Raw genomic sequence first — 12662 nt, forward strand, 5'->3', positions numbered from 1 at the left:
CTAATCCTAAGCTACTAGTTCTCAAGGTCTAATTTAAGTCTCCTCTTCTAAGGTTCAACCCAAATGACCAAATCTTACCCAGTGGTGGGCAATCACTAAACAAGAACAAAATAGCTCAAGAACAAGTAATCAAAACTTCATTTCTCAACAACTAAATGGTAAATCTAAGGTTATTTACACAAATAGGTTCACAATCCTCTAGAACAAGAAGATTTAGCTACACGTAGATGGAATGAAAACTGTAACAGCACGGGCAAAATTCAAATCTATCAGCATAAAGGAAAAGAAGATGAGAAAATGCTGAAAAACTGAGGTAGAATGAAGATTTGCTCCACTTCTTCTTAATCTCAAGCTTCCAAGACTCCTTCTCTTACTCTCCTATGGTTTTCTCTAGTTGTAGCAGCTGAAAGGTAGAGTTATGTAGGTTAATTTCGCACAGAAAATGAAACTGTACATTTCTACTTTTTTATCTAGTGACATGGCACTCCTTAAGTGGTGCATGGCACCAATGAGCAATTTTGAAAATTCTGACAGTACACAAAAACTTTTGCTTTTATATTTTGGATTGAAAAGCACTTTTTTCTTGTCTCCTCTCTCTTTCTTACTTTGATTTTGACATGCCCCACCTATCCACAATTAATAAATATGAGTATAATATTTGCTTATTTAAATTTTCATCATTTCAAAAATAATTTCCTTAAAAATATTATACTAAATTTACATGAGGCACTTAATTAATTTTTCTTTATAAAAGTGAGAAAATGTTTCTCTTTTCCATTGATGAATCCCAAAATATAACAAAAAACATATCAATTATAGTACAAAATAGGGAGTCATCACTGACAGTAGCAAAAGTCACAAACAAAGTTGCGATTTTGGTAGTTTTTTTATTGTTTTCATAGTTAACAAAACCTATCCTTTTTGTGCTTGATTTCTTTATCCAAGAGCCTTCCAAAAGCATCAACAAAGGTCCACAAATGCATCCAATCAAATTTTAAACTAGAATAACACAAAATTAGCCCAAAATTATTGAATTAAAAACAAATGTGCAAACACAAAGCAAGATACACATTTTTCTAATTTGGGCAATCAAAATACAAACAATTGAGCCAAAATATCTTAGAATCTAAGGAAAATGTGCTTAAATGATATGAAATTCTAGAAGTTATCAATTGTTAATAAATTGCCATCATATCGAAGCTATTTAATTAGTTCTTGAGAGAAAATATACATAAAGTATCAAAAGTTTTTATATATATATATATATATATATTACATAAAATTACAATTTAATTTTATATTTCTGTTGTATAATGCAATCAATCAATTCTTAAATTTTCTCGTGAATAAATTTTAAAAATAAAATAATACCTTAATTTACTTTATTTTGAAAGCAATTATACACACAAATTCTAGTTTTCTACCAGCATTTTGTTGTCAAAAATAGTATAATTTATTTTGCTTTCATGGTGTACATATGAGCAAACAGTATTCATCTAGCATTGATACTTTGTTTTATGGATATAACCTGACATGCTCTAATTATATTGTTAGAGAAAGCTATTCTGGTTTACCTCACTAGAAGTGTGTGTACGTGTGTGTATCTTTATATTCTTTTGGGTTCTTCTTAACATTGATACTCTGTTTCATAGATATCATAAAAAAATTTTATGATATTTATCGAACTCTTGTAATTTCTACGTACATTCAAAAGCTTGGGCTAATGACAGTTCTGCCCAACTTGCAGTAACTACCTGAGTGGGAAGTTCTGTTTCCGCATCATTGGCCGTGGCAGAATATTTTTGGTTTAAATAATTTTCATTTGGATAACTATTTTTATTTAAATAATTTTTATAATTATTTTATTTTTTAAATAAGAAAATAGAAATATTTAAGAAATTGTTTTCATTTTCTTTTCTTTGTTTTTTGTTTAATTAGTTGAAAATAAACTATCAATTATCAATAGAAATGTCTTGTTTGCTAGCTGAGGATGCTATGAGTTCTAATCTGGATTTTGCACGAGACGGAGCATGGTAGGATCCAGATGGAGTTAGCTGGTTTGGTTTTCTTTCTGCTATTGTTAATGTTATCGTTTTTCTACTTTGTTTTCTGGTCTATTTTGGCTTTCCTTCTGTTTTTCGCTTTTAGTTGCTCTGTCTTGTTTTTTGGCAGTTTGAATTGCTCCTGGATCTTTTCGTTTTGAATAGAACTACTCATTGGCCCAACCAAAAAAAAAAAAATCATAAATGTGTGTGTGAGCTTAAAACTTGTTTCTCCAAAATGTTTTACCACAATGTGTAAATGCAAGCTCTCCTGTTCAAATTGGCTTGTAACATTAAAATTAAGAGAAATATAAAATAAAACATGTGTCTAAGGGCCTGTTTGGTCTCTGATTTCATTTTTTGTTTTAAAGAACTATTTTGCAATATAGTTTTGAAAATTATTTTTCAAAATAAATTAAAAAGAAAATCCATTTTGTTTTATAATCAAAACTCTGTTGATAGTGATAGTTGCTGCTAGTTAATGGTAATAGTTTATGGTAATAATTGATTTAGATGATCATAGTTTTCAATAAATCAAATGTAATGTATTTTAAAAATAAAAAATAAAGCAAAAATAACTTTAAGATATGTTTACCTTTTTGTTTTTAAAAACAAAAAATGAGATGAGTTTTAAAAATAAATAAATTCAAAACACTTATCCAACAGATTTTTTTTAACTTTTTTGGTTTTAAAAAGAGAAACCAAACAAGCCCATAAATCTCTATTTCTTGCTTCTTTGCTCTCTTAAATTGATTTTACCACAATTGATTTTATAATCTACACATACAAAATCTTTTCTCAAGTATTATTATCATCAAAACAAAGTATTCAACAGTTTTTTGTTTAAGAAAACGTTTTCCACGACTACTAAACCTATTAAAATACGTTTCATGATGCTATAATCCCACAGTTTTATTGTGTATTTTTTTTTTCTAGGAATTGTGTGGTTGTTCGTGCAACTTATTTATTTATTTATTTTTAAAGCACAAGCCTATTGAAATAACGATTTTCACTCTATGATAATAGAATAGATAGCAGTATTTAAGAAGCTGCAAAACAAATATCAGAGGCTTTGACATTCATTTATTGGCCGGTTTGATGTATCCGTGCCAATATCGTATTACATCAATACTCATCAATATTTCTTGGATATGTGTACAAAAATTATCAAAATATTATGTTTTAATAATTGTTTATTTTTAACATGTGTCCGATGCTTTCTACGCTTCGAGTCAATATTTCAAACCCAACATTTTTAGGATTTTTTACAAAAACAAATAAATTTTGTCGGATATTGTGATATTAATCTTTTTATATATTTCTAATATATTTTTATAATTTCCTTTTAAAATACAAGATAATATTTTCTTAGAAAATAGGTTTTTTATATTGCCAAAAATAAATATTTTATTTATTTTCTAGTAGCATTTATCATTTACTATTTACTTTAAAATATTTCATAATTTTAAGTTGTAAATTACCTTTTTTTTAATTTTATTTTGGTTTATTCTTTATGACATTTAAAACTAGAGAAAATGATAATAAAATCTCCCAGATTATATACATGATAGTCTAATTTCTTGAAATACCATAATTTTGCTCAAGTCCCTTAGGACCTCCATGTCAATAACTTTTAAATTGAAAAGATCATTTCATCTTTGCTAAAAAGAACAAGCCATAATCACAATTTTTATTTAAGAAATAACAACTTTTATTCTGTGAATTGTAAGAGTTAAACAAGAAATCACAACTTGTTAAGTGTAATTTTTATTATTAAAAAACAAGCTTCAATCATAAGTTTTGCTTAAAAAAATAACTTCTATTCTGTGAATCACAAGAGTTGAACAATAAATCACAACTTATCAAGTGTAATTTTTATTATTCAAAAATAAGTTTTCAAATAACAAACCACATTCACAAATTTTATTCCAAGAATCGCGATAATTAAATAAGAAATCACAATTTGACAATAAGGGTAAAATGATCTTTTCAATTTAAAATTTATTGACACAAAAGTCCTTATGGACTTCAGTGAAATTATGACATTTTAAAAAACCAAATTGTCATTTATATAATTTAGGGAGATTTTATTGTCATTTTTCTTAAAATTAATATTTAAAACACAATATATTTGTTGAGCAAGAAATGAAATATAGAGCTGATATCAACAAGTTAGAGACCTAGCTCTACCTTAAACACTTCAAGGAAGAAATGCTTGCAATAGAATGGAGAGTTCAACAAAAAGAATTTCTTAAAAGTTACGTGAATCCCTCAAGAGCATATCCGAAGAGTTCAGGGGAACTCTTCTAACAACTCTGAGGATGAGCTTCTTAAGGACAATGAGATAAAGTCCAACTCCTAGCATTTAGAACCAATTACATATGAAGAGCTCAAGGGATACTCTTCTAATAGCTCTGAGGATGAGCTCTGTGAGGACGATGAACTAAAGGACAGCTCATGGGAACCTTTTGAACCATGTGTATCCAAATAGGGTTAGGGAGTACTCTTCTGACAGCTTTGAGGATGAGCTCCATGAGGATGATGAAACAAAGGCCAAATTTGGGTCTTTGGAAAAAGTTACAAGCAAGGAACTAGAAGTCAACTCTAGGCCTTTAGAACTAACTACAGACGAGGAGCTGAAGGAGAACTCTCGAAGAGCACCCTGCTCTCTTAGGCTAATTAACTAGGTAAACTCCATGCCTTTAGGATCAAATGGAGAGCAAGATTCACAAATAGAGCCCTTCATTGAGAATGAGCTTACTTGTCATGCTTAAAAAATAGAGGGTGATCAACAAGGGTACGAACCACTTCACACATTCTCTTAAGCCTCAAAATAAAAATTCATTCCATTTTAAAAATAAATAATTAGATTATATGAAAATTCTAAACATTTTTAATACTAATTGTCATAGTAAAGCTTTAACGTTTTTGTAAAAATTTCAGTAGAACCTCCCTTGTAAATAAAATCTCCCGAAAATTTTATAACATAAGTTTTCACAAAATATAGCATCAGTCAAGAGCTTAGCTCCTTTTAGCTAGCAAACAGTATATAGATCAAAATAAAGTTCTAACAACAATCTATGTGAAACAATTGATCTCTCTTCTAAATTTAAAATACATGAGTCCTAAAATATTTACATAAAAAGGCAACAATACTAAGCAAAATGTTCACCTAATATGACTGTATTGCTCTTTAAAGGTCAGCAGTAGAATTAATGTCGGCTAATGAATTTGAGATTAAAAATAAATTTTTCAGTGAATAGCATTTCCAAAGTAAAATTTAAAAGAATTAAAATAATAAACTCAAATAATAATGTAAATTGATTGAAAAGATGATAATTCAACATAAAAACCTTATAATTCTACAAATCATAATCATAAACATAAAATAACAGTGAGTTGGAAGCATTTTACTCTATCATGCTTAAAGAAAATAAATTATTCACACATAAATCAAAGTAATATATCTGCTAACCAAACCATTGAAATTTTGAAAACACATGTTAATCAAAATTTATAATCGTGAGAACTCAACAAAACAGGTAACAAACATGGACACACAGTCCAGAGGGTAAATAACTAAACGTGACTTATGCCATGAAGATAAATGTAGACACACAATTCACGAGGGTAAATAACCAAATGCAACTTATACCATGAAGACAAATGTGAATACATAGTTCACGAAGGTAAATGACCAAACGTGGCTTATGTCACAAAGACAAACGTGGATACACAGTCCATAAGGGTAAATAACCAAATGCAGCTTAAGCCCATGAAATCAAATACAGGTATAAAGCCTATAAATAACAAATGTGAGAACAAAACCCACGAGACAAACTAGCTAGTTTTTAACCACAACGAGCTACGGGCTATTGGAACTACTGGTAGCAGTAGTGTTCTATTTAGAGTTCTTTTAAAAATCATATTTCGAACATGCGAGAAAAACAATAACTTCTAAACTAGAATTTACATTTTCAATACCCAACTCGTATGAATAATTTGAAATTCTAATTTAATACTTGTCAAAGATAATATTTCATAATAATGCACAAGTTTGTGTTAATTGAATAACCAAAAATTTTCAGAGTTTAGTGAACAAAAATAATTTCATAAATCTTCAAATTATATTTCTTGAGGAAATAAATGCATATATCATCATCTAATTATCCATCATTAATATTTCATAATTTTCAAAACTAACATAACTCATAAGAGTAAAATATTTTAGTAGAAGTTATTAAAAATAAAAATAAATTAAAGAGGATGCTATTCACTTATTTGTCCGAGTTTCAAATTAACAAAATATTCTTCCTCTAATTCTTGTCCAAGTCTTGTTCTTCTACACATCATATAGAGATATGAATGAATGAAATTTTTACTAGCTTCCAACAATTTACCATTGACCAGACAAATCCCAACACTACTAGAAAAATGCAAATTAGTGAGAGAATTTAGTGAGGAATTGTCTATTCCTCTCTAAAATACCAAATTAATGAGTGAATTAGCAAAGGATGTTAATTTCGTACTTGACTTCAGATTAGTGAAGAAAATAGTGAGGGACTATCAATCCCTATCTAAAATAAGAAAATTAGTGAGAAAAATAGCGAGGGACTGTCAATCCCTCTCTAAAATAAGATAATTAGCAAGTGATTATGTCCCTAGCTAATTACTGTAAAAAAAATTAACTTTTGACAATGACTTTTAATTATATATTTAATTATTTTCATTTAAAAATAAAAATTAAATTAAAAAATTAACTAAAATATCCATAATAACATTATTTAATATTTTATTTATTTTAAGTTGATTTTCATTAATAAAATAATATTTTATTAAAAATATACTATAACTAATAATTTAAATAAAATATAAATATTTTTAACATGTTAATAATTGAAAATAAAATTTAATATGTATATATGTGTATATTTTTATAATATATTATTTGATATATTTATATAGTTCAATAATATATATATATATATATATTTAATTTTTTATATAATGACTGCAGGTGCCTTTCAGTTTAACTGATAAACAAGAAAAGCATAAGGCTTGGAAGGTATGAGATCAAGGATTCAAGTCTTGATTTTGGCATAAATATAATAAATATATGACATGGTAAGGAGCAAGTGATATGGTGCAAGGTGGACGATGACACGTCATAAGTTGTCACACATGTGGCGGGTGATAGGGCATAAGATGGTAGGTGACATAACAGTTGACAAGGCACGAGATTGTTGGTAATATGTCACAAGTTGATGCACATATAGTGAGTGATGTGGCATCATCATTTTTAAATATAGGTATATTTAGTGAGGAATTAGTGAGGGACTAATCCCTCGCTAAAATTATTGAATTTTAAATAGTATTAGCAAGGCATTAGCGAGGGATTCAATCCCTAGCTAATTTTAGCAAAGGACTGAATCCCTCGCTAATTAGCAAGGAAAACACAATTTCTCGCTAAATTTAGCGAGCTCTTTTTTAGCTACGATTTTAGTGATTGACAAAATCCCTCGCTAAAATGTAATTTAGTTAGGAAAAATGATATTTAGCAAGAAATTTGTCCCTCACTAGATTTCATTTTTCTAGTAGTGCAAGAACAAATAGAATTTCAAAATATTCAAAAATTAAGTTTAATTCTTCTAACAAGAATTTTAACAAATATCTTATAAGCACCAATTTTTAAATTTCATACCTAACCTCTTCTCTTTCAATTTCATTCTAACAATTGTTCAAGGTCAACCAATCTAACAAAATCAATCTAGCTTAAATATTTTGAGCCATATATATATATATATATCATTATTAGGCTTCAATGTAAATTCCATGCTTAAAATTTCAATATTCTCCTCTCTATAACAACATAGGCGACAGCAGCAGAACAGAAATGAAGTACTGAAACTACACACACAGAGTAGTAACAGCAGCGCGTGCACACACTCACACGTACAGCCGACCAACAAATGGAAGGTCCAAAGTTCGTCACCTCAACTTGGCCAGCCTGAACAGTGGGGGACAATAGAGAAGAGAGAAGGAGGTTCTTAAACACTGAATAAGGGAGAGGAAGAATCAAATAGGTTGGCAAGAAAGGGTAGAAACTGAGTCAGCACAACAGACCAAGCTTGGACAGCACCAACAGCAGCTTCGGACTTGGCCTCTTACCCCCAGCAGCAACTTAGACGTGAAGTGGAGAGCTATCGAGCATGAAGAGGATGAAGAGATTCACGAGTAGGCGACTGTCAAGCATGAAAAGGCTAAGAGATTCACGAGCAATTAGAGGGCTTTAGGATCCATTTTTTTCACTCTGCTACTTCATCAGTCACAGTCAAAGGGATTGAGTGAGAGGATGAAGAACAGAGGAGAGGAAGATGCTGATATATGCATGGTTCTACCTCTTCAGACACCGGTGACAACAAGGAATGAAGAAGGGAGATACGGTCGGTGATGGCAGAAGAATGGAGAGCAATATTGAACACTACAGAATTTTCTCTCTCTTTCTCTCTTCATGCGCACCGCTTGAATAAAGAAGGTAAAAGAAGAGAGTCTATCTGATGAGGGAGAGGGTATGATGGTAATTTCATTCGGGTTGAAACCAAAAGAAATTAAAATTCTTTCTTGTGCTCCAGAGAGGTTTCGAACTTGAGACCTATTACACTTAGTGGCCACTAAGTCAATTCTTCTTCTTACTAAGTATGTTTCTAAAATTAATATGATTACTATTAAAGCACAATTTATATATATCAAATTTTTTTTTTACTCAAATTTCTGGGTTATTACATTGCTCCTTAAGCAAAACTGCCACTTGAAAACTTTGGTTAAAAGGAATTGATTTCCCAAGTTCCACATTACATAAACATAATGAATGCTTGGAGGATGGAAATTATTGGTGCTAAAACTTAAATTTGGTCTAACCCTAATTATTTAGGCTAAAGTCATAATTTCAGTCCAAGTCCACCAAAGTTTTTTTATAAATGAGGTGGTTAATGGGGAGACCTAGTCAACGCATCACTTTAAAAAAGAGAAAGTGGAAGAATCTATGAAAAACTATAGCTAATGGTTCTAAGAACAATCAAATCACTTCAACACACTTGATTTGATCAAACTTTTAGAAAATTTGACATAGTTCCCTTAGAACACCACACTTTTAGCAAAGAGAAGTGAATTTTTCAACGACTAATAGAGTGCCAGCTCCTAACAAAATAATAGTAATATTGCTTAAGTTTTTTTCTTTTAATATTTTCATCTTTGATTTCTTGTAATTATTTTTATATCATTATCAATATCATGTTTATTCTCACCATGAAAGCCTCCCATTTTTCTATCTTTAGTTCTTTATTTTCTTTATTTTTAAGCATTTGCATTTAGCAAAATTGTGATAAAGGATTCTAGAAATTCACCATTTGATTTAAAAGTCGAGTATTTCTTATCGCTTGAGGACATGTTCCTTTATACCCATGCAAAAACGCACCTCAAACGTATATTTTTATCTAATCAAATCAAAATAAACAAATTTTAATGTGTTAATAATATTAATAATAATATTTTTTTTTGAAAAAAATAATTTTATAAAAGATCCATATGTATTGATTTATTGTTAAGTACATAAGTTTTTTTTCTTAATAGTATTGATTGAGCTTGTTTTTATGATAAATGGCTTAAATACGCTTTTACACACACAAACACATATATATGATGATTGACCCATATATATATACATATATATAGATCATATAAGTGAGTAAAGTTTGTCAAATCCACCAGATAAAATAAACTTCAATAGGAGAAATTTTAAGGTGCACCTAGTGCACCAAGTCAATGCTATCTCTAATAAAAAATACACCAAGTCACATTCTTTTAATCTTATGTGACAACCCTTTAATTTTTAATATTCTAGTGTTTATATTTTTTTAAAGGAAAAAAAACTAGCATCCCCCTCACAATGGTTTCATTACCAGTCAAGCTTGGCCAAAGTTTGCGACTACAATGGAGGCTAGAGAACAATTGAAACTCAATATCAAGCTCGAGAGGAACAATTGAGAGCTCATAATGAATATTTTAAAATTTTTAGATACTAGGTTCATATATAGATTAAAATAACCAACCTCAAATGGGATTTTCCTCACTAGTGCATGAAAGTAATTTTAGCAGTAATATCCATATAATGTCTCTAATTCCACAGAATCACTACTAACAATGCATCTAACCTCTAGTGTAGTTAGTTTAAATTTGCTTTTATTTTATTGATGATTATCTGTTCTGATCAAATTAGTGTGAAATTGACACTTAGATTGAGATTCACAACCAAATCCTTTTTGGGACAGTACTTTATGTAATCTTTATTATTAGTTGTGACATGTATGATTGCGCAGTGGCAAACCTAGGTCTCGGGGTTATTGGGGCTAGATTTTTTGTTGTGAGACACAAATGATATATATACTTCGCCAATAGCAGAATTTAATTTGTCCCATGTATTCGGCAAGTGGATAGAACCATATAAACTAACTTTTCTTGGTGTGCAAAAGTTGAAATTCAATCCTTAACCACTTATTCAAATAATGATGAGACTTTTACCACGTAAAACAACTTGATTTGCTAATAAAATTAAACAACAAATTGAAGATATAAAGATTAAAATTATTTAAAACTATATAAATGGATTTAGTAAAAATATAGACAAAATTAGAGAATAAAATAAATGATTCCACCAAAAATATAAGAATTAAATGGTTTGAAATAAAAAAATTCAATAAAAATAACCACTCATAATATTTAAATTATTTTAAATCTCAATCCTTTTAATGATCTTGTTGTCAACTACACTTCTCCTAATATCTTAGATCTAAAGTCTTAGATTCAAGTATACTTCCAATTCCCTTTAACAAACTCCGCTACTCCAACATCTCACTTTGACCTTGGGAATTGTTATCTTTCTTCCACGTGTCTTGATCGTTCCTCTTTTGATCAATGGGTTTAAAATTAATATATCAGTGTGGGCAAATTAAAACACAATTCATATTTACATTAGATATCTGGTAAGTACATATTTTATAATTAAATAGATATAGATTTAAGTTTATATTTAATTAAATTTATTAATATTTTCTACTTATTTGATTAACATTTATATTTTTTTTCTTATCACTTAATTATAGAATAAAAAAGAATTTTGCTATAAAATCTACTTATATTGTTCTTTTTTATATTTTTGTGGGAAAAATAATAAATGGAAAAGAAAGAAGAAGAAAAAGAATTGGAAAGAATATATATATATATATATATATATTTATATTGAAGAAGGAGGGTGGCCATGGAGCTTATATATGTCAACGTGTAACATTGCGAAGTACTGATACTTTAAATTACCTCACATATCCATATTGATATCGTATCTGATGCCAACATTTGTCAATACTTCTTCGATATGTATCCACAAAGTAGCAAGATATTATTTTTAATTTAAAAAAAATAATTTTTAATATATATCCAATACTTTTTCATTGTGAGTTAAATAGTTAATACTTCAAGGTTGATACTTCAAGAAAATTTTAAGAAATTAATTTTTATTAAAAAATTGAAATATTAAACTTTTATTACTAATATCTTTTTTGGGACATTAGCGAAGATGAATGGGATAACCTTGATGGTGCTAATAAATTTTGGAGTAACAAACTTATCTCTTGATGAATCAAATATAAAAGCTATTCTTTTTTCAAATGATGGTCAAGAAGAAGATATTAATATTATATCTATTAGTATTGATTAAGCAGTATGTAATAGGTATATATAGAATAAACATTCAATTAATGATTATGTTTTGCTTGATATGAGGATAAAAGCATTATATATGTATGTTGGTTTGGATATTTTTTGAATTAAAATTATATTTTTAATGTTTTTATGATATTATATATATATATATATGTACGTATAAAAAAACATATGGTATCCTATAATTTTAAAAGCAAAGATATCGAGGTATTGGATATGTACAATATCAGTATTTGTGCATCATAGTGTATGTGTATGATTAGAATGAGGAGGAATGTGAGAAGGAGTCTTGACTTTAATTATAAGTAGTCCTCTTTATGAAGAAAGGAGGCATCCAATTAGTCATTAGAACAGCTCAAGAGCTCTTTATTAGGGAGTTCTTTACATCTTAATTATTCTCTTCCACTCAAATTTTTTTTGTGATTATTATCCATGATTGGTGATTTTAGAATAGTATTTATTTTTTTTATGTGTTTTTAAATTACTCAATGAGGGTAGAGATGTAGTGCAATTTGAAAACTTGTAATATTCTACATTTTTTTAAATATTATATCATAAAAATCATAAAGTTTTTGATAAAATATTGAGTATTTTTAGGAAAAATTTCAATAAAGACGTTTTGACCACATTTATGTAAATTCAAAGCCTCCAAATTTTTGAAATATGCTGCAGTGATATTAAATTTTTGAAATAAATGATAAAATTACTCTTCATTTAAATTAATATCAAAACTTTCTTACCTCACTTGTTTATTATCTTACTTTACTTGTTAATTTATTTACGAAATATTGTTAATTACGCTACTTAACTTATTTTTATTTTAGGTATTTAAATAGTAATACAACT

Source organism: Prosopis cineraria, unplaced genomic scaffold (genome assembly GCF_029017545.1).
Source record: "Prosopis cineraria cultivar Desert tree isolate PC_DT_omini unplaced genomic scaffold, ASM2901754v1 PC8, whole genome shotgun sequence".
In the NCBI taxonomy this organism is placed as follows: domain Eukaryota; kingdom Viridiplantae; phylum Streptophyta; class Magnoliopsida; order Fabales; family Fabaceae; genus Prosopis; species Prosopis cineraria.